The sequence below is a fragment of the Rhinoraja longicauda genome, chromosome 37 (assembly GCF_053455715.1).
Source record: "Rhinoraja longicauda isolate Sanriku21f chromosome 37, sRhiLon1.1, whole genome shotgun sequence".
Taxonomy (NCBI): Eukaryota; Metazoa; Chordata; class Chondrichthyes; order Rajiformes; family Arhynchobatidae; genus Rhinoraja; species Rhinoraja longicauda.
In genome coordinates, this window is record NC_135989.1 from 2,918,414 (window position 1) to 2,945,507 (window position 27,094).

A 27,094-nucleotide genomic window follows, 5' to 3' on the forward strand; every position below is an offset into this window, starting at 1 on the left:
AGAGATACATTACAGTAAAAGGCCCTTCGGCCCAACGAGTCCATGCCGACCAGCGATTACCCTGCACACTAGCGCTATCCTACACACTAGGACAACTTACAATTCTTTACAGAAGCTAATAATGGGCGGTCACGGTGGCGCAGCGGTAGAGTTGCCGCCTTACACCGAATGCAGCGCCGGAGACCCGGCTTCCATCCCGACTACGGGTGCCGTCTGTACGGAGTTTGTACGTTCTCCCCGTGACCTGCGTGGGTTTTCTCCGAGATCTTTGGTTTCCTCCCACACTCCAAAGACGTGCAGGTTTGTAGGTTAATTGGCTTGGTAAATGTAAAAATTGTCCCCAGTGGGTGTAGGATAGTGTTAGTGTGCGGGGATCGCTGGTCGGCGTGAACCCGGTGGGCCGAAAAGGCCTATTTCCTTGCTGTATCTCTAAACTAAACTAAACTAAACTAATTAACCTACAAGCCTTTAAAGCCATCAAAATTTCTCCTGACCCAGTTTAAGTAGAAATAAGGAACCATGGATGGTTGTCTGAAGAAAGGTCTTGAGCTGAAACATCACCTATCCATGATCTGGAGTATTGTGTACAGTTTTGGTCTCCTAATTTGAGGAAGGACATCCTTGTAATTGAGGCAGTGCAGCGTAGGTTCACGAGATTGATCCCTGGGATGGCGGGACTGTCATATGAGGAAAGGTTGAAAAGACTGGGCGATAAGATCTCCTCTCATCCTTCTAAATTCCAGTGTATACAAACTAGTCGCTCCAGTCTTTCAACATATGACAGTCCCGCCATTCCAGGAATTAACCTAGTAAACCTACGCTGCACGCCCTCAACAGCAAGAATATCCTTCCTCGAATTTGGAGACCAAAACTGCACACAGTTCTCCAGGTGCGGTCTCACTAGGGCCCTGTACAACTGTAGAAGGACCTCTTTGCTCCTATACTCAACTCCTCTTGTTATGAAGGCCAACATTCCATTGGCTTTCTTCACTGCCTGCTGTACCTGCATGCTTCCTTTCAGTGACTGGATCTACCCAACTCCTCTGAAGAAGGGTCTCGACCCAAGACGTCATCTCTCCCCAGATCTGGCTTTGGGAGGGGCAAGGAGATAGGTGTCTTCTCAAGGTGTCTTCTTTGAAGACGTTCTCCTCCTCTCTCCGACGGCAGTTCTGCCACATTCTCTCTTGCTCCACCCTCTCTCTGCTATAACCTTATGTCTCCCTCTCCCCCGACTCTCAGTCTGAAGAGATACAGCGCGGAAACAGGCCCTTCGGCCCAACGAGTCCGCGCCGACCAGCGATCCCCGCACACTAACATTATCCTACACACACTAGGGACAAGTTACATTTAAACCAAGCCAATTAACCTACAAACCTGCACGTCTTTGGAATGTGGGAGGAAACCGAAGTACTCGGAGAAAACCCACGCAGGTCACGGGGAGAACGTACAACCGTACAGACAGGATCTAACCCAGGACTCTGGCAGTGTAAGGCTGCAATTCTGCTGCTGTGTCACCGTGCTGCCTGAACGACTGTGACAGGACTCGAATCTGCAATCTTCTGATGACATTGCATTAAATACCAAAGTCAGATGCCTTATCCATTAGGCCACGCGGCCCCTTCCCTGTTCAGGCAACTGAACCATTAAAACCACAACTGGAGAGCGGTCTTCAGCTACTAGCTACCTCTTGGAGACCCCGGACTTTAATCAGACTACTGGATTTTATCTTTTACTAAATGTTATTCCCTTTATCCGGTATCTGTGCACTGTGGAAGGCTCAGTTGTAATCATGTATAGTCTTTCCACTGACTGGTTATCATGTAACAAAAAAGCTTTTCGCTCTATCTCAGTACATGTGCTGATAAACTAAACTAAACTGAACTAAACTGAACTTAACTAAACTAAACTGAACTGAACTTAACTAAACTAAACTAAACTAAACTAAACTAAACTAAACTAAACTAAACTAAACTGAACTGAACTTAACTAAACTAAACTAAACTAAACTTAACTAAACTAAACTAAACTAAACTAAACTGAACTTAACTAAACTTAACTAAACTAAACTAAACTAAACTAAACTAAACTAAACTAAACTAAACTAAACTAAACTAAACTGAACTAAACTAAACTAAACTAAACTAAAACCTGTATGTCCACATCGTGGCAATCAATAATCTAATTTCTTAAATCTACCTTCCTTCCAACTACAATCTTCAGCCTCTGCAATTGAACTCCTCCTCCGGCCCACAGACATGACCCTTCCATTCAAACACGACATTGTCAATGACGTGCACCATGACAAATACACCCTTCTGCATGGCAGTTCCGTGCAGCAGTTAGTGCCGCTGCCTTGTAGCTCCATCATGCCTTGCCTTCAGTCTGAATGCTGGCGCCGTCTGTATGGAGTTCGTACGTTCTCCCCGTGACCTGCGTGGGTTTTCTCCGGGTGCTCCGGTTTCCTCCCACACTCCAAAGATGTACAGGTTTGTAGATTAATTGGCTTCGGTAAATTATCCCTAGTGTGTGGGATAGAACTAGTGGACGGATGCTCATTGGTAACGCGGACTCGATGGGCCGAAGGGCCTGTTTCCGTGCTGTATCTCTAAACTAAACTAAACTAAATAGGATTCCATACAATTTGAGGAGATAGACAATAGACAATAGGTGCAGGAGTAAGCCATTCGGCCCTTCGAGCCTGTACGCACCGCCATTCAATGTGATCATGGCTGATCAATCTCAATCAATACCCCGTTCCTGCCTTCTCCCCATATCTAACTCTCTCCTGAAAGCATCCAGAGAATTGGCCTCCACTGCCATCTGAGACAGAGAATTCATTTCTCATATTCCTAATTTTCCTTTTTGACATGGAAAGAGGCCATTTGGCCCATTTGACTAAATAATTTTACTTTTAACCAAACTAAACTAAAAGTCGAGGCCCTGGTGTGTTTTCTTCACCTTGCCATCTACAAGCTGGGTTCAGGACTGGTCGTCCGAGATGTAATTGCCCAGAGAGGAACAGTCGGCATCTGTGGAGAGAGGAGCAAAGTCTGATCAATGATCTTGTATCAGAACTGGAAAAGCGAGCCGGGTGGGAAGGCAAGGAGAGCCTCGTGACTAGGTGGAGGCCACGGTTGTCCGGGTAACACAACGCCTTCAGCGCTAATCGTCAGATATGTGATGAATGACAGTAGTCAGCTAGACCGAGAAAACAACACAACAGTAGTTTTGTTTAACAAGACAGGCACAACACGTTGGAGTCACCCAGCGGGTCAGGCAGCAACTCTGGAGAGAAGGAATGGGTGACGTTTCAGGTCGAGACCTTCAGATTAGTTTAGATTAGTTTAGTTTAGTTTCATTTTGTTTAGTTTAGTTTGGTTTATTGCACGTGTACCGAGGTACAGTGAAAAGCTTTTGTTGCGTGCTATCCAGTCAGATTTTTAGATTTAGATTTTTAGATTTAGAGATACAGCGCGGAAACAGGCCCTTCGGCCCACCGCGTCCGCGCCGCCCAGCAATCCCCGCACACTAACACTATCCTACACACACTAGGGACAATTTTTACATTTTACCCAGTCAATTAACCTACAAACCTGCACGTCTTTGGAGTGTGGGAGGAAACCGAAGATCTCGGAGAAAACCCACGCAGGTCACGGGGAGAACGTACAAACTCCGTACAGACGGCGCCCGTAGTCAGGATCGAACCTGAGTCTCCGGCGCTGCATTCGCTGTAAGGCAGCAACTCTACCGCTGCGCCACCGTGACCGCCCGTGACAGGGCGTGCCCGTCAGCGGAAAGACTATACGCGATTACAATCGAGATACAGGATAAAGGGAATAACGTTTAGTGCAAGATAAAGTCCAGTAGTCTGATTAAAGTCCGAGGGTCTCAAATGAGGTAGATAAATCAGTCCGAAGAAGGGTATCGACCCAAAATGTCACCCATTCCTTCTCTCCTGAGATGCTGCCTGACCTGCTGAGTTACTCCAGCATTTTGTGAATAAATACCTTCGATTTGTACCAGCATCTGCAGTTATTTTCTTATACTAGATAGACTATAAGCGATTACAATCGAGCCGTCCACAGTGTAAACATAGAAACATAGAAAATAGGTGCAGGAGGAGGCCATTCGGCCCTTGGAGCCAGCACCGCCATTCATTGTGATCATGGCTGATCATCCACAATCAGTAACCCGTGCCTGCCTTCTCCCCATATCCCACGATTCCACTAGCCCCTAGAGCTCTATCTAACTCTCTCTTAAATTCATCCGGTTATTTGGCCTCCACTGCCCTCTGTGGCAGAGAATTCCACACATTCACAACTCTCTGAGTGAAAAAGTTCCTTCTCACCTCAGTTTTAAATGACCTCCCCTTTATTCTAAGAATAAATACAGATACAGGATAATGGGAATAATGTTTATTGCAAACTAAACTCCAGCAAAGTCCAATTAAAGATAGTCTGAAAACACAACTGTTGCTGGGAAGCTGAAAGAAAAGTGCGTTCTGCAAACACATAGAAGGGTCCCGACCCGAAACGCCACCTATTCATCTTGCCTGAGCCGCTGATGTATTCGAGCACTTTGTGTCCTTTTTGTGTAAACCAGGTCCTGCAGTTCCTATGTTTCTGAAGTCTGCAAACACCCAGTAGACCAGGCAGCATCTGTGGATGGAGACTACAGAGTTCATATAACAGATGGACGCAAAGTAGGTTTGGAGTCACACAGCATGGAAACAGGCCTTTCGGCCAAACTAGCCCATGCCAACCAACATGTCCCATCTACGCTAGTCCCACTTGCTTGCATTTGGCCCATATCCCTCCAAACGTGTCCTATCCATGTACCTATCCAAATGTTTTTTAAACGTTGTGGACAAAAATGTGCCATTAAGCATATAATTAAAAATCAAGCTGTGTTTATCAACAATCTTTCCATCAATATTCCTCCGATGTAAAAGTATAACATCAACATATGTTGAAAATCTAACCTTATTATTAAAATAATATGTCGCTGTTACTCGGTCGAAATCCTGGAATTCCTTCCCATGGGTATCCGAGCATATTATTAAAATAATATATAATTACTCATTAAAAAATCTAAAATCTGGTTTTTGACTTTTGAGATGTGCCAGAATGCTGTGAGTCACCAACATGGCAGTGGGAGGATATTATTACAACAGAGCTGGGTGATGCTGAAGGAAACAAGATTCCACCCTGTTCAAGAAAAATGGGGACATGCTTCTCATTTTTCACATTTTTTTCCTACGACGTAGAAAGAGGCCATTTGGCCCACTGGCACCATGCCATCTCACAGAGCCTCAGCAAGGCTAGTTATCTGAAATGCAAAATAGGTGCAGGAGGAGGCCATTTGGCCCTTCGAGCCAGCACCGCCATTCATTGTGATCATGGCTGATCATCCACAATCAGTAACCCGTGTCTGCCTTCTCCCCATATCCCTTGATTCCACTAGCCCCTAGTCTAACTTTCCCTATCCCTAACTTTTCCTAACTTCCCCTAGTCTAACTAGTCCCTATCTAACTTTCTTTGAAATTCATCCAGTGAATTGGCCTCCACTGCCCTCTATGGCAGAGAATCCCACAAATTCACAACTCTCTGGGTGAAAAGGTTCTTTCTCATCTCAATTTTAAATGACCTCCCCTTTATTCTTAGACTGTGTGGCCCCTGGTTCTGGACTCCCCCAAAATTGGGAACATTTTTCCTGCATCTAGCTTGTCCAGTCCTTTTATAATTTTAAACGTTTTTATAAGATCCCCTCTCATCCTTCTAAACTCCAGTGAATACAAACCTAGTCTTTCCAATCTTTCCTCATATGACAGTCCCGCCATCCTGGGGATTCACCTCGTGAACGTACGATGCACTGCCTCAATAGCAAGGACGTCCTTCCTCAAATTAGGAGACCACAACTGCACACAATACTCCAGATGTGATCTCACCAGGGCCCTGCACAACTGCAGAAGGACCTCTTTACTCCTGTACTCAAATCATACCAAATTACTATGAGTGTTGAAAGGAACTGCAGAAGGAACTGTGTAGCGGCACGGTGGCGCAGCGGTAGAGTTGCTGCCTTACAGCGAATGCAGCACCGGAGACTCAGGTTCGATCCTGACTACGGGCGCCGTCTGTACGGAGTTTGTACGTTCTCCCCGTGACCTGCGTGGGTTTTCTCCGAGATCTCCGGTTTCCTCCCACACTCCAAAGACGTACAGGTATGTAGGTTAATTGACTGGGTAAATGTAAAAATTGTCCCTAGTGTGTGTAGGATAGTGTTAATGTGCGGGGATCGCTGGGCGGCGCGGACTCGGTGGGCCGAAGGGCCTGTTTCCGCGTTGTATCTCAAATTTTATTTATTTTTTAATTTAAAAAAGAGTTCAGACCCAAAACGTCACCTTTTCTCCAGAGATGCTGCCTGAACTGCTGAAGTACTCTGGCATTTTGTGTCTTTCCCTAGTTATCTGAAATATGTATTGAAAACTGTTGAATTCAATGTTGAACCCGGATTGCAATGTGCCCAGACTAAAGATACTGATAATATAATAAAGCTGGAGTAACTCAGCAGGTCAGACAGCATCTCTGGAGAAAAGGAATAGGTGACGTTTTGGGTCAAGACCCTTTTTCAGACTCGACCCAAAACGTCACCTATTCCTTTTCTCCAGAGATGCTGTCTGACCTGCTGAGCAACTTCTGCCTTTTGTGTCTAACTGGATATAGAATTGGTTTTCATGGATATGGATCTGAAGCCCTTTGCTCCTCTAGGGAGCATGGACCATTGACAAATACAATACAATACAATATCCTTTATTGTCATTGTACAAGTCCAACGAGATTTTGATAGTCGTTTCCATATCGATGCTAACAAGTCAAATATTAAATGAATCACGGCAAACATGCAAACATCAAGAAGTGGGGGAGAGGAAAGGAAAAAGAAAAGGGGGGAACGAGGTAAAGTGCAAAGAAAAAAGGTTCATCCAGTGGTCAGTTGTGCCAGATGACCCTGGGGGCAGGGACAGGTCATGGCGGGATCTCAGCAGGTCCAATTCAGAGCAGCTATAGCTCTAGGGATGAAGCTGTTCCTTAGTCTGGAGGTGCGGGCGTAGATGGCTTTGTACCATCTGCCAGGTGGAAATGGATCAAACAGACGGTGGCGTGGGTGTGTGGTGTCCTTGTAGATGCTGGTGGCTTTCCTGAGGCGGCGTGCGTTGTAGATGTCCTCCAGGGCTGGCAGCTGAGTCCCAATGATCCTCTGCGCTCTGCAGACGACCCTCTGAAGGGCTTTCCTGTCGGCTGCCTTGCAGTTGAGATACCACACATAGGACACATAGTATGTCAGAATGCTCTCTATGGTGCAGCGGTAGAAGGTCGTCAGAAGCTGTTGTGGCAGACCGACCTTTTTCAGTGTTCTCAGGAAGAACAGGCGTTGCTGTGCCTTTTTGACCAGCGCAGCGGTGTTAGTGGACCATGTAAGGTCTTGTGAAATGGGCGTGCCCAGAAACCTGGAGCAGGACACTCTCACCACTCTGTCCTCTTTAATGAGGACTGGAGCGTATTCCTCATTATGTGGCCTTCTGAAGTTGATGATCAGCTCCTTGGCCTTAGTTGTGTTTAGGGACAGGTTGTTCTCTGAGCACCAGCTCGCCAGGTTCTGCACCTCCGCTCTGTAGGCTGATTCATCGCCGTTGGAGATCAGCCCGATCACCGTTGTGTCATCCACAAAGTTGACGATGGTGTTGGTGGCGAATGCAGTCGTGTGTGAAGAGGGAGTAGAGGATGGGTAGTGTAAGAAAATAACTACAGATGCTGGTACAAATCGAAGGTATATTTTCACAAAATGCTGGAGTAACTCAGCAGGTCAGGCAGCATCTCAGGAGAGAAGGAATGGGTGACGTTTCGGGTCGAGACCCTTCTTCAGACTGATGTCAGGGGGGGCGGGACAAAGGAAGGATATAGGTGGAGACAGGAAGATAGAGGGAGATCTGGGAAGGGGGAGGGGAAGGGAGGGACAGAGGAACTATCTAAAGTTGGAGAAGTCAATGTTCATACCGCTGGGCTGTAAGCTGCCCAGGCGAAATATGAGGTGCTGTTCCTCTAATTTCCATTGGGCCTCACTATGGCACTGGAGGAGGCCCATGACAGAAAGGTCAGACTGGGAGTGGGAGGGGGAGTTGAAGTGCTCAGCCACCGGGAGATCAGGTTGGTTGAGGCGGACTGAGCGAAGGTGTTGAGCGAAACGATCGCCGAGCCTGCGTTTGGTTTCGCCGATGTAAAGAAGTTGACATCTGGAACAGCGGATACAATAGATGAGGTTGGAGGAGGTGCAGGTGAACCCCTGTCTCACCTGGAAAGACTGTTTGAGTCCTTGGATGGAGTTGAGGGGGGAGGTAAAGGGACAGGTGTTGCATCTCGTGCGGTTGCAGGGGAAAGTGCCCGGGGATGGGGTGGTTTGGGTAGGAAGGGACGAGTGGACCAGGGAGTTACGGAGGGAACGGTCTCTGTGGAACGCAGAAAGTAGAGGATGGGGCTCAATACACAACCCTGTGGTGTGCCGGTACTCAGAGTGGTGGTGGAGGACAGGTGGAGGCCCAGTCTCACTGCCAGAGGGCGTTCCGACAGGAAATTCAGGATCCTGTTGCATATATGCGAGCTGAGGCCTAGCTGGTGGAGTTTGGTGATGAGCTTGGTGGGGATGACCGTGTTGAAGGCAGAGCTATAGTCAATGAATAACATCCTCACGTACGTGCCCTGTCTCTCCAGGTGGGTCAGGACAGTGTGAAGAGCCAGAGAGATGGCGTCCTCTGTGGATCTATTCGCTCTGTAGGTGAACTGATGTGGGTCAACTGAGGCAGGGATGGTGGCTTTGATGTGGGAGAGGACCAGCCTTTCAAAGCACTTCATAATGATTGGTGTGAGGGCTACCGGGCGGTAGTCGTTCAGGTTGGTGATCTTTGCCTTTTTCGGCACCGGCACTATGGTGGCCGACTTCAGGCACTTGGGGACCTTAGCCAGAGGTAGAGACAGGTTGAAGATGTTAGTGAATACTCCAGCAAGCTGGTCAGCACAGTCTTTCAGTACCTGTCCTGGGACTCCATCCGGGCCTGCGGCCTTGCGTGGGTTGATCCTCTGCAGAGCACACTGTACCTCATGTGTGCTCAGCGTGAGAACCTGGTCGTCTTCCGAGGCCGGAGTTTTACCGCTCATGTTGTGGTTCCTGGTTTCAAAGCGAGCAAAGAAGGTGTTGAGCTCGTTGGCCAGTGTGACATCACTGTGGGGGCAGGCAGGGTTGCTCTTGTAACCAGTGATATCCATGATGCCTTGCCACATGCTTCCTGTGTCAGTGCTGTTGAAGTGGTCTTCCACGCGTTGCCTGTGGAGGTATTCGGCCCTTTTTATGCCTTTTTGTCAGGTTTGACCTGGCAACACTCTATGCTGCAGTGTCCCCGGATTCGCCGTCTGTACGGAGTTTGTACGTTCTCCCCGTGACCTGCGTGGCTTTTCTCCGAGATCTTTGGTTTCCTCCCACACTCCAAAGACGTACAGGTATGTAGGTTAATTAACTGGGTAAATGTAAAAATTGTCCTTAGTGTGTGAAGGATAGTGTTAATGTGCGGGGATCGCTGGGCGGCACGGACTTGGAGGGCCGAAGGGCCTGTTTCCGCACTGTATCTCTAAATCTAAATCTAAATCTAAAGGCATCGTTGCGTGCCCGTAGCAGATTTTGTACCTCTTTATTCATCCACGGTCTACCGTTAGGAAACATCTTTATCATCTTGTCCTCTGTGACATTCTCCACACAGCTGTTGATAGACAATAGACAATAGGTGCAGGAGGAGGCCATTCGGCCCTTCGAGCCTGTACGCACCGCCATTCAATGTGATCATGGCTGATCATTCTTAATCAGTACCCCGTTCCTGCCTTCTCCCCATACCCCCTGACTCCGCTATCCTTAAGAGCTCTATCTAACTCTCTCTTGAATGCAATCAGAGAATTGGCCTCCACTGCCTTCTGAGGCAGAGAATTCCACAGATTCACAACTCTCTGACTGAAAAAGTTTTTCCTCATCTCCGTTCTAAATGGCCTACCCCTTATTCTTAAACTGTGGCCCCATGTTCTGGACTCCCCCAACATCGGGAACATGTTTCCTGCCTCTAACGTGTCCAACCCCTTAATAATCTTATATGTTTCGATTGTCTATTGTCTATTGTCTTCCCGACTCTTATACACAATGCCCTGACCAACAAATGCTAGCAGGCAAGGGTACAAGGGTACTTTAATACATATTAAGCAAGTTAAAGGTGTACGAAAGGAACTGCAGATGCTGGTTTAAACCGAAGACAGACACAAAATGCTGGAGTAACTCAGCGGGACAGGCAGCATCTCTGGAGAGAAGGAATGGGTGACGTTTCAGGTCGAGACCCTTCTTCACACTGAAGGAGGGTCATACACAGGATGCCGCAGATAGGTGGAACTAATCTCAGACTGAAGAAGGGTCTCGACTGGAAACGTCACCCATTCCTTCTCTCCAGAGATGCTGCCCATTCCGCTGAGTTACTCCAACATTTTGTGTCTATCTCATGTAAACATGTTAAAGATGCGTGTCTGGGAATATGCGTGCTTAAATGTGCACTATATTCAATACACTTTATTAATCACCGATGCGTTAAATCTATTCGAGATCAAATTTAAGATTCAAGATTCAAGATTCAATTTAATTGTCACCTGAACCAATTAAAGTACAGTGAAATTTGAGTTACCATACAGCCATACTAAGTGAACAGCAACAAGACACCCAGCCACATCAAATAAAATTTAACATAGACATCCACCATACTTTAACATATACTTAAATTTAAACTGCTGCATGGGCCTGTATTGTAACACCATTAGCTATCAATGCTGGGGCTGTTCTGTGAAAAGGCACACACAGGCAAAGATAATAGAGCAGAGCAAGATAGACCACTCGGCCCTAAAAACCGTAGTATGTCACGGCGCCATTTTAGTAGGCAGAAACTTGCAGAAACATTTAAATAGAAAAATAACAAAAATCTGTGAATTGATAGATGAGGAATGTTCAGCATTTTTATGGAATCACCACACAACACTGGTTACACTGCGAGAGGCATAGTTTTGCTTACTAAAATGGCGGCCGTTACGTTCCTTTGCGTACTACACTTCAGTATAGGCGATTTCGACAGAGTGGTCCACCTTGCTCCTCTAGTATCTTTGCACGCAGGGTACCACAGATAGGGTGATCTCTCCTCAGCAGCAGATGGTTCAAAGACCAGGGGCTCAGATTTGCAATGGGCACCGGATGAAAGCAGGCACTGAGGAGGAGCATGGCTACACAGAGAGGGATAATGATTTGGAACTCATCGCCCGTGGGTTGGTGGAAGCAAGATCAATCAACCCCCTCTGAGGAAAGTGGGTACCAATTTTATTTGATCATTTAAGCCATCTCCATCAAGGCCAGTGCTTTTTGCCCGTCATTAGTGGCTTTCAGGAAGGGGGGGCCAGGCACTCTCTCTCTCTCAAGGTACAAAGGAGCTTTAGAGAGAGAGTCATAGAGTGATACAGTGTGGAAACAGGCCCTTCGGCCCAACTTGCCCACACTGACCAACAATGTCCCAGCTACACCCATCCCATCTGCCTACATTTGGTCCATACCCCTCCAAACTTGTCCTACAGTGGCGCAGCGGTAGAGTTGCTGCAATACAGCGAATGCAGCGCCAGAGACTCAGGTTCGATCCTGACCACGGGCGCCGTCTGTACGGAGTTTGTACGTTCTCCCCGTGACCTGCGTGGGTTTTCTCCGAGATCTTCGGTTTCCTACCACACTCCAAAGATGTACAGGTATGTAGGTTAATTGACTGGGTAAATGTAAAAAAAATAAAACATTGTCCCTAGTGTGTGTAGGATAGTGTTAATGTGCGGGGATCGCTGGGCGGCACGGACTCGGTGGGCCGAAGGGCCTGTTTCCGCGCTGTATCTCCAAATCTAAAATCTATCCGTGTACCTGTCCAACTGTTTCTTAAACGATGGGATAATCCCAGCCTCAACTACCTCCTCTGGCAGCTTGTTCCATACACCAACCACCATTATGTCTTGTTTAGGGGGTTTTAGCTACCACCTATCAGCCAAAACATTATGACCACCTGCCTAATGTGCTGATAGACAATAGACAATAGGTGCAGGAGGAGGCCATTCGGCCCTTCGAGCCAGCACCACCATTCAATGTGATCATGGCTGATCATTCTCAATCAGTACCCCGTTCCTGCCTTCTCCCCATACCCCCCTGACTCCGCTATCCTTAAGAGCTCTATCTCGCTCTCTCTTGAATGCATTCAGAGAATTGGCCTCCACTGCCTTCTGAGGCAGAGAATTCCACAGATTCACAATTCTGTGACTGAAAAAGTTCTCCGTGTGCCGCCAGAACAGTGTCGACCCGCCGAGGCATGGACTCTCCAAGACCCCTGAAGGTGTCCTGTGGTATCTGGCACCAAAACATTAGCAGCAGATCCTTCAAGTCCTGTAAGTTGTGAGGTGGAGCCACCATGGATCGGACTTGTCGATCCAGCACATCCCCCAGATGCTCAATCGGATTGGGATCTGGAGAACTTGGAGGCCATTTCACTGAGTCCGCCAAGGCCTGCTGGATCTCCTGGTTCCCAACCATCTTAAGCCCCCTTCCCATTCCCACATGAGGAAGAACTTTTTCAGTCAGAGGGTGGTGAAGGTGTGGAATTCTCTGCCTCAGAAGGCAGTGGAGGCCAGTTCGTTGGATGCTTTCAAGAGAGAGCTGGATAGAGCTCTTAAGGATAGCGGAGTGAGGGGGTATGGGGAGAAGGCAGGAACGGGGTACTGATTGAGAGTGATCAGCCATGATCGCATTGAATGGCGGTGCTGGCTCGAAGGGCTGAATGGCCTACTCCTGCACCTATTGTCTATTGTCTATTGTCTATTGTCTATTGTCTATTGTCTATTGTCACACTGACCTTTCTCTCCTGGGGCTCCTCCATTGCCAGAACGAGGCCGCACACAAACTGGAAGAACAGCTCCTCATATTGCGCTTGGGCAGCTTACACCCCAGCGATCCAGAGTCATAGAGTCTGGTTGTGGTTCTGGTTGATCACTGCGCAAACACCTCATAGGTGATTATCTCGCGCAGGTCGGAGTGAGTGGAGGAGTGATTACATTTTGAAGTGGGCCTTTTTTGACCAAGTTGAGGAGATCGAGTTGCTCAAGCCCCTTTTTAAATGACTGAACATCAGGCGCTGGTGTGTTGGGTGGTAACATATTCCATTCCCTTATCGTCCTCGGTAAAGGGAATATTGGTAGCAAAGTTTATTGAAATTCAGTGAGATGATGATGTTGGGACCGGTATTTTGTCTCATTTCATGGCAGTTGGTGCTCTGGGATGATGGGAGTTTTGATGGCGTGATTTGGTGAATCCTTTTGTAAATTGCAATAAGTCTGATTCTCAAGGGTATCCCATCCGAGAGAAGACAGCATATTATTCATGCTTGATTTGCGCTTGTCGTCCTTACATACAAAGCGAGCTGCTCGGCCTGTACTTTCTCCAGGGTGATCTTGTTGTTGATCCCGAACAGCTCCACAATACTCCAATTTGGGCCTGACCAGGGACTTGTAGACGTTCTCTTTAACGGATGTACCACATGCGTGAAAATCTCTTTTAAGAAGTCATAGAGTGATACAGCGTGGAAACAGATTCTTTGACCCAACTCACCCACACCGGCCAACATGTCCCAGCTACACTAGCGGGGAGGTGGTGCAGCGGTAGAGTTGCTGCTTTACAGCGAATGCAGCGCCGGAGACTCAGGTTCGATCCTGACTACGGGTGCTGCACTGTAAGGAGTTTGTACGTTCTCCCCGTGACCTGCGTGGGTTTTCTCCGAGATCTTCGGTTTCCTCCCACACTCCAAAGACGTGCAGGTATGTAGGTTAATTGGCTGGGGAAATGTAAAAATTGTCCCTAGTGGGTGTAGGGTAGTGTCAGTGTGCAGGGATTGCTGGGCGGCACGGACCCGGTGGGCCGAAGGGCCTGTTTCTGCGCTATATCTCAAAATCTAAATCTAAATCTAGTCCCACCTGCCTGTGTTTGGTCCATAGTCCTCCAAACATGTCCTATTCATGTAACTGTTCCTTAAATGTTGCCTCAAATACCTCATCTGGCAGCTTGTTCCAAACACCCACCACCCTTTGTGTGAAAATGTTACCCCTCAGATTCTTATTAAACTTTTCCCCTTCACCTTGAACCTATGTCCTCTGGTCCTCGATTCCCCTTCTCTGGGCAAGAGACTGTGTGTGTCTACCCGATCTATTCCTCTCATGATTTTGTACACCTCTATAAGATCTCCCCTCATCCTCCTGCGCTCCAAGGAATAGAGACCCAGCCTACTCAACCTCTCCCTATAGCTCACACCCTCTGTGGTATGAACTTTGAATTTTCCAACTTTTGGTAAGTAACTTCCAAACACCTTCCCTCCCACCCCCCCCCCCCCCCCATCCCCCACCCCCTTTGCTCCCCCCCCCCCTATGTGGATGGGGACACATTTATTTGTCCATTCCCCCGCCCCCTTCTACCTATATTCCTTCCTCCAGCTTCACATTGCACTCCGCTTCCATCCTCACCTCCTTATCTCACACCCTTTTTGTCTTTTCGTCTCGGGCCTTTGTCCACCCATCTGCCAAACAACACCTACCCCCCCTCCCCCCTAACCAGTATCCACCTATCACTTGCCTGGTTTGTCCGCCCCCTCCCCGCCCCCACTCCAAATTTTCTTTCTGCCTACTACAATTCATGATTGAACGCCACAGTAGCCTCGATGGGCCGAATGGCCTAATTCTGCTCTAATGACTTAAGACACAATCAATCTGTAGAAGGGTCTCGATCCAAAACATCACCTATCCATGTTCTCCACAGATGCTGCCTGACCCGCTGAGTTACTCCAGCACTCTGTGAAACGTCACCTATCCATGTTCTCCACAGATGCTGCCTGACCCGCTGAGTTACTCCAGCACTCTGTGAAACGTCACCTATCCATGTTCTCCACAGATGCTGCCTGACCCGCTGAGTTACTCCAGTACCATGTGTCTTTTCTCCCTCTCTCTCTCACACACATGCACACACATGCATGCATGCACACATGTACATGAGTGACCACGCATGCATGCGTTCACACATGCCTACACACGCACATACGCATGCATACACATACGCACGCACGCACACACACACGCACACATACACCCACAGACGCACATACACGCACTCATGCACATGCACACACGTGTGCACATGCACATGCTTGCACATGCACACACGCATGTACATATGCAAACGTTTGTGTACACGCACACACACGTGTACACACACTTGTTTCCATACACACATACATAAATAAGGTCATAAGTGATGGGAGCAGAATTAGGCCATTCGGCCCATCAAGTCTACTCCACCATTCAATCATGGCTGATCCATCTCTCCCTCCTAACCCCATTCCCCTGCCTTCACCCCATAACCTCTGACACCAGCCTGGGTTGGGCACTATGTTGGAGACAATAGTTTAGATTAGTTTAGATTGGTTTAGACTAGTTTAGCATGTCATCATATGGTACGTATATTATGTATTACGATGTATTATCATCATTATCAGGTACAGTGAAAAGCTTTTGTTGCGTGCTAACTAGTCAGCGGAAAGACAATACATGATTACAATCGAGCCGTTTACAGTGTAAAGGGAATAACGATAAAGGGACTAACGTGAATGACGTTTAGTGCAAGGTAAAGCCAGTAAAGTCCGATCAAAGATAGTCCAAGGGTCTCCATTGATGTGGATAGTAGTTCAGCACTGCTCTCTAGTTGGTGAGAGGGTGGTTCAGTTGCCTGATAACAGCCGGGAAGAAACTGTCCCTGAATCTGGAGGTGTGCGTTTTCACACTTCTGTACCTCTTGCCTGATGGGAGAGGGGAGAAGAGGGAGTGGTCGGGGTGAGACTGGTCCCTGATTAGGCTGCTGGCCTTGCCGAGGCAGCGTGAGGTGTAGATGGAGTCGATGGAAGGGAGGTTAGTTTGGGCTGGACGAGGGACGTTGGGCTGGACGTTGGTTTGGTGTGATGGTCTGGGCTGCTAGCCTTGCCGAGACAGCGTGATGGAGTCGATGGAAGGGAGGTTGCGTGAGGTGAGGCAGCGTGAGGTGTAGATGGAGTCGGTGGGAGGGAGGTTGGTTAGCATGGACGAGCTGGGCCGAAGGGATAGTCTCCGTGCTCTCTGACTCTATGACTCCATGAAGGGCTGGCCTCCTAATCTGAGACTGTGACCCCCCGGTTTTGGACACCCCAGACCATCGCTGAGTCTACCCTCTGCAAGAATTTGGTGCACTCCCCATTTCAAAGCGGGAACGCTGAAGGGATTAGATCATCTACTCTTCACGTGTAGGCTTTAGCTGATTCTCTTCCCCTCGGTTACAACCTTGTCTCCTGAATCATGTTTCCACACGTTGAGTTCAGTTCTCACAACACACGTCCTAATGACTCCAGTTGGGAAATGAACAGTTCCATCGGTGAAAGGGAAACTGTAAAAGCAATTAGACTCTCACCAGAAGTTGATTCTATGTCTTCGGTTTCACAGATTCTCCAAAGTTGAGAGTCCTTCACTCCAAGGCCTACCTGCCCCAGCCGTACACAGGAACTCAAGGGATGTTTGCATAGCAGTGATAGCAGTGATTAAACATGAACAAACTCCATCTACTGTCTTACACTCTCACACTTAGTATGATTGTGCCTAATGTATAAGTGATCACTGAAATGTGTGCCAACAAATATTTGCATAGAAACATAGAAAATAGGTGCAAGAGAAGGCCATTTGGCCCTTCGAGCCAGCACCGCCATTCATTGTGATCATGGCTGATCATCCATAATCAGTAACCCGTGCCTGCCTTCTCCCCGTATCCCTTGATTCCGCTAGCCCCTAGAGCTCTATCTAACTCTCTTTGAAATCCATCCAGTGAATTGGCCTCCACTGCCTTCTGTGGCAGAGAATTCCACAAATTCACCACTCTCTGGATGAAAAAGTTACTTCTCACCTCAGTTTTAAATGGCCTCCCCTTTATTCTTAGACTGTGGCCCCTGGTTCTGGACTCCCCCAACATTGGGAACATTTTTCTTGCATCTAGCTTGTTCAGTCCTTTTATAATTTTATACAATCAAGGGAGTGGAATCAAGGGATATGGGGAGAAGGCAGGCACGGGTTACTGATTGTGGATGATCAGCCATGATCACATTGAATGGCGGTGCTGGCTCGAAGGGCCGAATGACCTCCTCCTCCACCTATTTTCTATGTTTCTATGTTTCTATATGTCTCTATAAGATCCCCTCTCATCCTTCTAAACTACAGTGAATACAAGCCCAGTCTTTCCAATCTTTCCTCATATGACAGTCCCGCCATCCCGGGGATTAACCTGGTGAACCTAAGCTGCACTGCCTCAATAGCAAGGACGTCCTTCCTCAAATTTCACTGTACGTAGGTACACATGACAATAAAGTACCATTAGAGGAACATCACTTCTGCAGCTTACAACCCAGTGGTAGAAATATTGATTTCTCTAACTTCAAGTAACCCTTGCATTCCCTCTCTCTCCATCCCTCCCCCACTCAAGTCACACCAGCTCCTCGTTCTCACCTGGCAAACAGCTAACAATGGCCTGTGTCCTTTGTCATCGTTACTTCTTTGCAAATCTTTCATTAATTCGTTCTTTATCTCTCTACATCATCGTCTATATCTCTCGTTTCCCTTTACCCTGACTAGTCTGAAGAAGGGTCTTGACCCGAAACGTCACCCATTCCTTCTCTCCAGAGATGCTGCCTGTCCCACTGAGTTACTCCAGCACTTTGTGTCTATCTTTGGCTTAAACCAGCATCTGCAGTTCCTTCCGACACCATTGAACCTTATTTTAGTTCAGTTTAGTTTAGTTTAGTTTAGTTTAGTTTAGTTTAGTTTAGTTGTCATTGTAACATGCACCAAGGGACTGTGAAAAGTATTTGTATGGGGCTATACATTCAGCGGGAACTCTATGGATGATTATACATGAGAAGGAATAGGTGACATTTCAGGTCGAGCCCCTTCTTCACAGTCCTATTAGTAGAGTTACCGCCTCACAGCACCAGAGACCCGGGTTCCATCCCGACTACGGGTGCTGTCTGTACGGAGTTTGTATATTCTCACCGTGACCTGCGTGGGTTTTCTCCGAGATCTTCAGTTTCCTCCCACACTCCAAAGACGTACAGATTTGAAGGTTAATTGGCTTGGTATAAGTGTAATATGTCCCGTGTGTGTGTAGGATAGTGTTGGTGTTCAGGGATCGCTGGTAGGTGTGGACTTGGTGGGCTGGAGGGCCTTTTTCCGCGCTGTATCTCTAAACTCAACCAAACTAAACACGCAGAAGCACGATAGATATCAAGGAGCTGGGTCTCTATTCCATGGAGCGCAGGAGGACGAGGGGAGATCTTATAGTTGTGTACAAAATCATGAGAGGAATAGATCGGGTAGATGCACAGAATCTTTTACTCAGAATAGGGGAATCGAGGACCAGAGGACACGGGTTCAAGGTAAAGGGGAAAAGATTTAATAGGAATCCGAGGGGTAACTTTTTCACACAGAGGGCGGTGGGTGTATGGAACAAGCTGCCAGAGGAGGTAGTTGAGGCTGGGACTATCCCATTGTTTAAGAAGCAGCTGGACATGTACATGGATAGGACAGGTTTGGAGGGATATGGACCAAGCGCAGGCAGGTGGGACTAGTGTAGCTGGGACATTGTTGGCCGGTGTGGGCGAGTTGGGCCTATTTCCAGGCTGTATCACTCTATGACTCTCTGAGCCGGTCCCACGTAGTGAAATATATCACAGCTCGCCCTGACCAAGTCTGAGAGCAGGGACAAGGTTCCAAAAAGTGCTTGAGTGGCTAAAATGTTCCGAGTCTCTGGCACCAACACAGAACTCACACAGAGTTCTATTTGGAGGTTATTACCAAAGGAAAGTAATCTGAACTTGGGAACACATTGGTCATGGCTGCAGACCCCGTACAGAGCTGACTTTATGTACGCTATGCATTGGATTAAATGACGCGGCTCTTATTTAATTTGTTTGCGCTCCTATAATAAGATTGGGGCGTACTTCCTTGTAAACAAGGTCAATGTGGTTTATTAATAAGTACACTTTAAAAAAAATTGGACTGATGTAGCATGAACCTGCTTTCCTTCCGTATTAAAAATGCCCCCCTCCTGATCTCCAGTGGTCACCTAGAGTGGCACGGTGGCGCAGCGGTAGAGTTGCTGCCTCACAGCGCCAGAGACCCGGGTTCAATCCCGACTACGGGCACCGTCTGTACGGAGTTTTACGTTCTCCCCGTGACCTGCGTGGGTTTTCTCCGAGATCTTCGGTTTCCTCCCACACTCCAAAGACGTGCAGGTTTGTAGGTTAATTGGCTTGGTAAATGTAAAAATGTTCCCTAGTGAGTGTTGGGTAGTGTTAGTGTGCGGGGATCGCTGGGTGGTTCAGACTCGGTGGGCTTGTTTCCGCGCTTATTTCTAAACTAAACAAAACTAAACAGTGATTCACATGGCCAGAGTCCTCTGTTTGTACTAAATTCGTTTTTTAGTTTAGAGATACAGCACGGAACCTGGCCCTTCGGCCCACCGAGTCCGCACCGACCAGCGATCCCCGCACACTAACACTATCCTACACCCACTAGGGACAATTTACGATTTACTGAAGCCAATTAACTTGCAAACCTGTACGTCTTTGTCGTGTGGGACGAAACCGGAGCTCCTAGAGAAAACCCACACAGGGAGAACGTACAAACTCCGTACAGACAGCCTCCGGAGTCAGGATTGAACCCGGGTCTCTGGCGCTGTGAGGCAGCAACTCTACCGCTGCGCCACCGTGCCCCCCACTGGTTCAATTTGGTGACGGAGGAATGGGGAGTGATAAGCAAACTGCTGGAGTTACACAGCCGGTCAGGCAGCATCTGTGGAGGGAAATGGACGGACGACGTGTCTGAAGAAGGGTCTCGACCTGAAGCGTCACCTATTCCTTTTCTCAAGAGATGCTGCCATGGAGTAAAAGAGTGATACAGTGTGGAAACAGGCCCTTCGGCCCTACTTGCCCACACCGCCCAACAATGTCCCAGCTACCCTAGTCCCACCTGCCTGCGCTTGGTCCATATCCCCCCAAACCTGTCCTATCCATGTACCTGTCTAACTGTTTCTTAAACGTTGGGATAGTCCCAGCCTCAACTACCTCCTCTGGCAGCTTGTTCCATACACCCACCGCCCTCTGTGTGGAAAAGTTACCCCTCAGATTCCTATTAAATCTTTTTCCCTTCACCTTGAACCTATGTCCTCTGGTCCTCGATTCACCTACTCTGGGCAAGAGACTCTGTGCATCTACCCGGTCTATTCCTCTCATAATGTTATACACCTGCCTGACCTGCTGAATTGCTCAAGCATTTTGTGTCTATCTCAGATGACGTTTCGGGTAGGGACCCTTCTTCAGGCTGATGGAGTGGGTAGGGGTGGGGAAGGGGGGGGGGGGGGGGGGAGGAAGCTGGAGAGAGAGAGGTGGGGATGGGCATCGCCTGCAAGTGATAGGTGGATACAGGTGAGGTGGGGCGAGTGGCAGATGGATGGAGTAAGAGACAAAGAAGATAAAAGTTAGTTAGATGAAGAAAGTGAGGAGGAGTGAAATGTGAATCTGGAGGGAGGGATAGAAACATAGAAAATAGGTGCAGGATTAGGCCACTCGGCCCGTCGAGCCAGCACCACTGTTCAATATGATCATGGCTGATCATCCAAAATCGGTACCCCATATTTCTGAAGGCAAGGAGCAACGGTGGAAGGGAACAAGGGGAGGGGGAAGAGATGATAAAAGCAAATATATGAATGGGGGTAGGATGTGTAAGAAAATAAACTGCAGATGCTGGTTTAAATCGAATGTAGACACAAAATGCTGGAGTAACTCAGCGGGTCAGGCAGCATCTCGGGAGAGAAGGAATGGGTGACGTTTCGGGTCGAGACCCTTCTTCAAACAGATGTCAGGGGAGGGAGCGGGACAAAGATAGAATGTAGTCGGAGACAGGAAGACTGGTGGGAGAACTGGGAAGGGGAGGGGATGGAGAGGGGAATCAGGGACTATCTGAAGTTAGAGAAGTCAATGTTCATACCGCTGGGGTGTAAACTACCCAAGCGAAATATGAGGTGCTGTTCCTCCATTTTGCGCTGGGCCTCACTCTGACAATGGAGGAGGCCCAGGACAGAGAGGTCAGACTGGGAGTGGGAGGGGGAGTTGAAGTGCTGAGCCACCGGGAGATCAGGTGAACACTTCTGCTCAATCCAAGTCAACCAGCCTGAATGGAGGAACAGCGCCTCATATTTCGCTTGGGTAGTTTACACCTCAGCGGTATGAACATTGACTTCTCTAACTTCAGATAGTCCCTTCTTTCCCTCTCTATCCCCTCCCCTTCCCAGTTCTCCCAACAGTCTTCCTGTCTCCGACTACATCCTATCTTTGTCCCGCACCCTCCCCTGACATCAGTTTGAAGAAGGGTCTCGACCCGAAACGTCACCCATTCCTTCTCTCCTGAGATGTTGCCTGACCCGCTGAGTTACGCCAGCACTTTGTGTCTACAATGGGGGGTGGGGGATAAGTGTGGGGGGAAGGAGCAGGGTGACTGGGGTGGTGCGTGATAGTGAAATAGTGGGCAAAATGGGCACATGATGGGAGGGGGGGCACGGGATAGATTGGGAGGGGGGATAGATTGGGAGGGGGGATAGATTGGGAGGGGGGATAGATTGGGAGGGGGGATAGATTGGGAGGGGGGATAGATTGGGAGGGGGGATAGATTGGGAGGGTTAGAGAGGTATTATTTGCAATTGGAGAATTCAATGTTCATACTGTTGGGGTGTAAGCTGCCCAAGCGAAATATGAGGTGCTGTTCCTCCAATTTGTGCTGGGCCTCACTCTGACAATGGAGGAGGCCCAGGACAGAAAGGTCAGTGTGGGAATGGGAGGGGGAGTTAAAGTGTTTGGCAACCGGGAGATCCAGCAGGCCTTGGTTTAAATGGGGCAGTGTGAGTTGGGTTCAGTTGAGTTAAGTTTAGTTGATTGTCACGTGTACTGAGGTACAGTGAAAAGCTTTTTGTTGAGTGCTATCCAGTCAGCGGAAAGACTGTACATGACTCTACACCAATTACACTGCAAGTACACCAACTTCCTTAGAAGGCTTAGGACGTTCGGCATGTCCACTACAACTCTCACCAACTTCCACAGATGCGCCGTAGAAAGCATTTTATCGGGATGCATCACAGCACGGTTTGGGAACGGCTCCATCCAAGACCGCAAGGAATTGCAGAGAATTGTGGACGCAGCCCAGACCATCACACAAACCAACCTCCCTTCCACTGACTCCATCTACACCTCACGCTGCCTCGGCAAGGCCAGCAGCATCATCAAGGACCAGTCTCACCCCGGCCACTCCCTCTTCTCCCCTCTCCCATCAGGCAAGAGGTACAGAAGTGTGAAAACGCACACCTCCAGATTCAGGGACAGTTTTTTCCCGGCTGTTATCAGGCAACTGAACCATCCTACCACAACCAGAGAGCAGTGCTGAACTACTATCTACCTCATTGGAGACCCTCGGACTATCCTTGATCGGACTTTGCCGGCTTTACCTTGCACTAAACGTTATTCCCTTATCATGTATCTATACCCTGCAAATGTATTTGTAATCATATATGATTGTAATCATATATTGTCTTTCTTCTGACTGGTTAGCACGCAACAAAACCCTGTACCTCAGTACACGTGACAATAAACTAAACTAAACTAAACTAAACTAAATCATTTTAAACACATTGTTCTTGTTTTAAAATATGCCATTCAATAAAATATTAACAGTGGTTACCATTACATAGAGTCACAGAGAGATACAGCACAGATTCAGGCCCTTTGGCCCATCGAGTCAATGCAGACCATTTATCACCCATTTGCACAAATCCTACATTAATGCCATATCTTATTCCCCAATCGATAAACGTCAGTCCCTTTACCCTGTGTCTGTGCACTGTGGACGGCTCGATTGTAATCATGTATTGTCTTTCCGCTGACTAGTTAGCACGCAACAAAAGCTTTTCACTGTACCTCAGCACACGTGACAATAAACTAAACTGAACTAAATCTAAGAGGAAGAAGGGTCTCGACCCGAAACGTCACCCATTCCTTCTCCCCTGAGATGCTGCCTGACCTGCTGAGTTACTCCAGCATTTTGTGGAATAAATACCTTCGATTTGTACCAGCATCTGCAGTTATTTTCTTACACTAAATCTAAGGGGAGTGATTTTGAATGATTCTAGGTCACTCTCAACCCCTCCTGTGTGATCATCGACTTCAGTATGAGAGTGTACAGGATGCGTACAGGGCCAACACACTGGGATCTGTTCAGACTGAAAGCAGGGTATGGATGGTGAGAGAGGGAGGAGAGTGTGTGCATTCCTAAAGGTAAGACTAGTAGTTGATATCATGACCAGCCGTTCCGTTCTGGTTTTACATTGCAGGCTCGCATGTAGTGAAGACAGTTGCCTTATTTTGTTCAGTGGATCAAGTGACTGCCATTAGACTTGAGCCTGGCAGTGAAAGCAAATCCTGACAGAGTGTAGTCACCAGCTCTCGATCGCCTCAAACCACACTCTCTCCCGACTGGCTTGTTACCAGTCTTGGGGTCAGGCCCAAGTAACCTTGTTACCTTGTTCAGATGCAGATAAACCCATGAATCTCCCCTCATCAACATTCCTCCCTCAGTCATTACTATCTTCGAGCTCAGTCACAAAATGCTGGAGTCACTCAGCGGGTCAGGCAGCATCTCTGGAGAGAAGGAATGGGTGATGTTTCGGGTCGAGACCCTTTTTGAGACTTCCCGTCTCGACCCGAAACGTCGCCCATTCCTTCTCTCCAGAGATGCTGCCTGTCCCGCTGAGTTACTCCAGCACTTTTTGTCCATCTTCGATTTAAACCAGCATCTGCAGTTCCTTCCTGCACTTATCACTGAGCTCAACTGTTATGATCACTTGCCTCGAATCTAATAATTTGATTGGATTGTTTAGTTTAGTTTCGAGATGCAGTGTGGTAACAGGCCCTTCGGCCCACTGGGTCCGTGCCGACCAGCGATCCCCGCACACTAACACTATCCTACACCCACTAGGGACAATTTACAATTTTTACCAAAGCCAATTAACCTACAAACCTGCACGTCGTTGGAGTGTGGGAGGAAACTCATGCAGGTCACGGGGAGAACGTACAAACTCCACACAGACAGCACCCATAGTCTGGGTGGAACCCGGGTCTCTGGCGCTGTAAGGCAGCAACTCTACCGCTGCGCCACTGTGCAAACCATTGATGATTGCCACATATACTGAGGTACAGTGAAAGGCTTTGTTTTGCAAGCTCTACAAAAAGATCAGATATACCCGGAATGGTGGGACTGTCATATGTTGAAAGACTGGAGCGACTAGGCTTGTATACACTGGAATTTAGAAGGATGAGAGGAGATCTTATTGAAACGTATAAGATTATTAAGGGGTTGGACATGTTAGAGGCAGGAAACATGTTCCCAATGTTGGGGGAGTCCAGAACCAGGGGCCACAGTTTAAGAATAAGGGGTAGGCCATTTAGAACTGTGATGAGGAAAAACTTTTTCAGTCAGAGTTGTGAATCTGTGGAATTCTCTACCTCAGAAGGCAGTGGAGGCCAAGTCTCTGAATGCATTCAAGAGAGAGCTAGATAGAGCTCTTAAGGATAGCGGAGTCAGGGGGTATGGGGAGAAGGCAGGAACGGGGTACTGATTGAGAATGATCAGCCATGATCACATTGAATGGTGGTGCTGGCTCGAAGGGCCGAATGGCCTCCTCCTGCACCTATTCTCTATTGTCTATTGTCTACATTCATGCAATCAAGTCAAAATCATCTATGATGGGCAGAGCAAAGAGGATGGGTTGAATCCGGGTCACTAAGGCAGCAACTCTACCGCTGTGCCACCGTGTGACACCGATATTCAACCATTAGCTAGCTTGGACTCAACGGGCCGAATCACTTCCTACTGAGTTGTAACAACATTGATATTTTCTCATTCAATATCAAAGAAGGGTCTCGACCCGAAACGTCACCCAGTCCTTCTCTCCAGAGATGCTGCCTGTCCCGCTGAGTTACTCCAGCATTTTGTGTCCACCTTCGGTTTAAACCAGCATCTGCAGTTCCTTCCTGCCCAATCATAGGAATGTTGTCCAACACATCCCTCTCTCCCCTTTCATCTCGCACATTCCTACCCACAATGGGTTCTCTGTCTAGCAGTGATGTAACTCCAGGGCTGTGGGAGGCCACTATGAATGTAAACTGAGTGGAAAAGAATGAAAGGTATTGAAAAGAGAAATTGGGAAAGGAAGAGCATGGTTTAAGTTCATGTCCGGGGTTAACGTTAACAGTCACGTGTGCTGAGGTACAGTGTAAAGCTTGGTTTTGCATGCAATGCAGTCAGGCCACATGATACGCAGGAAGGAACTGCAGATGCTGGTTTAAACCGAAGATAGACTTCTTCAGAGGAAGGGTCTCGGCCCGAAACGTCACCCATTCCTTCTCTCCAGAGATGCTGCCTGTCCCGCTGAGTTACTCCAGCATTTTGTGTCTATCTTCAGGCCAGATAATACCTTACATACACGTGTTGGCATCCGCTCATCTGGGAGAGGCGATGAAGCAGTGGATGATGTTGCCCTGTTTGGAGAGGAGAATGCATCATCTATGGTGCAGGAAGGAGCTGCAGATGCGGGTTTCAACCGAAGATGGACACAAAATGCTGCCTCTCCAGAGATGCTGTCTGTACGGAGTTTGTACGTTCTCCCCGTGACCCGCGTGGGTTTCCTCCAACATCTTCGGTTTCCTCCCACACTCCAAAGACTTACATGTTTGTAGGTTAATTGGCTTGGTATAAGTGTAAATTGTCCCTAGTGGGTGTAGGATAGTGTTAGTGTGCGGGGATCGCTGGGCGGCGCGGACTCAGTGGGCCGAAGGGCCTGTTTCCGCGCTGTATCTCTAAACGAAACTAAATGCAAGCGTGATTGACTATTATACATACATTATGTACTCAATAATTGTAATTAGTAGAACATACATTATATAAAATGATTGCAATTGGTAATAATGTAGTACGGAAATGCAATTAATAATGATAATTGGTAATAATTGTAATAATGTAGGTAAGGCGACATAATCAATAATTGTGATTGGTAGGACATACATTATATAAAATAATTGCAATTGGTAATAATGTGGTACGGAAATGCAATTAATAATGATAATTGGTAATAATGGCAATAATGTAGGTATGGCAACATAATCAATCATTGTGATTGGTAGGACATACATTATATAAAATAATTGCAATTGGTAATAATGGTAATAATGTAGGCAAGGCAATACTTTACTGGACTGTGCAGGAGACAAGAATTTCACGGTGCGTTTGCACATGTAATTCGTAAGACACCCATTCTTTAACATTTTTGTGCACTCTGCATAAATGCTATGTCCACTTACATAAAATTATAAATGTATAAAATAAGTTAGTGCGACTACTAGTAACTAACAGCTAACAATTCTCTGCCTCAGAAGGCAGTGGAGGCCAATTCTCTGAATGCATTCAAGAGAGAGCTAGATAGAGCTCTTAAGGATAGCGGAGTCAGGGGGTGTGGGGAGAAGGCAGGAACGGGGTACTGATTGAGAATAATCAGCCATGATCACATTGAATGGCGGTGCGTACAGACTCGAAGGGCCGAATGACCTCCTCCTGCACCTATTGTCTATTGTCTATTGTCTACAACGGCCAGTTCCCTTTATCATCGTTATTTTTTTGCATGTCTTTCATTCATTTGTTCCACATCTCTCTGCATCACCGTCTATACCTCTCGTTTCCCTCCCCCCTGACTCTCAGTCTGAAGAAGGGCCTCGACCCGAAATGTCACCCATTCCTTCTCTCCA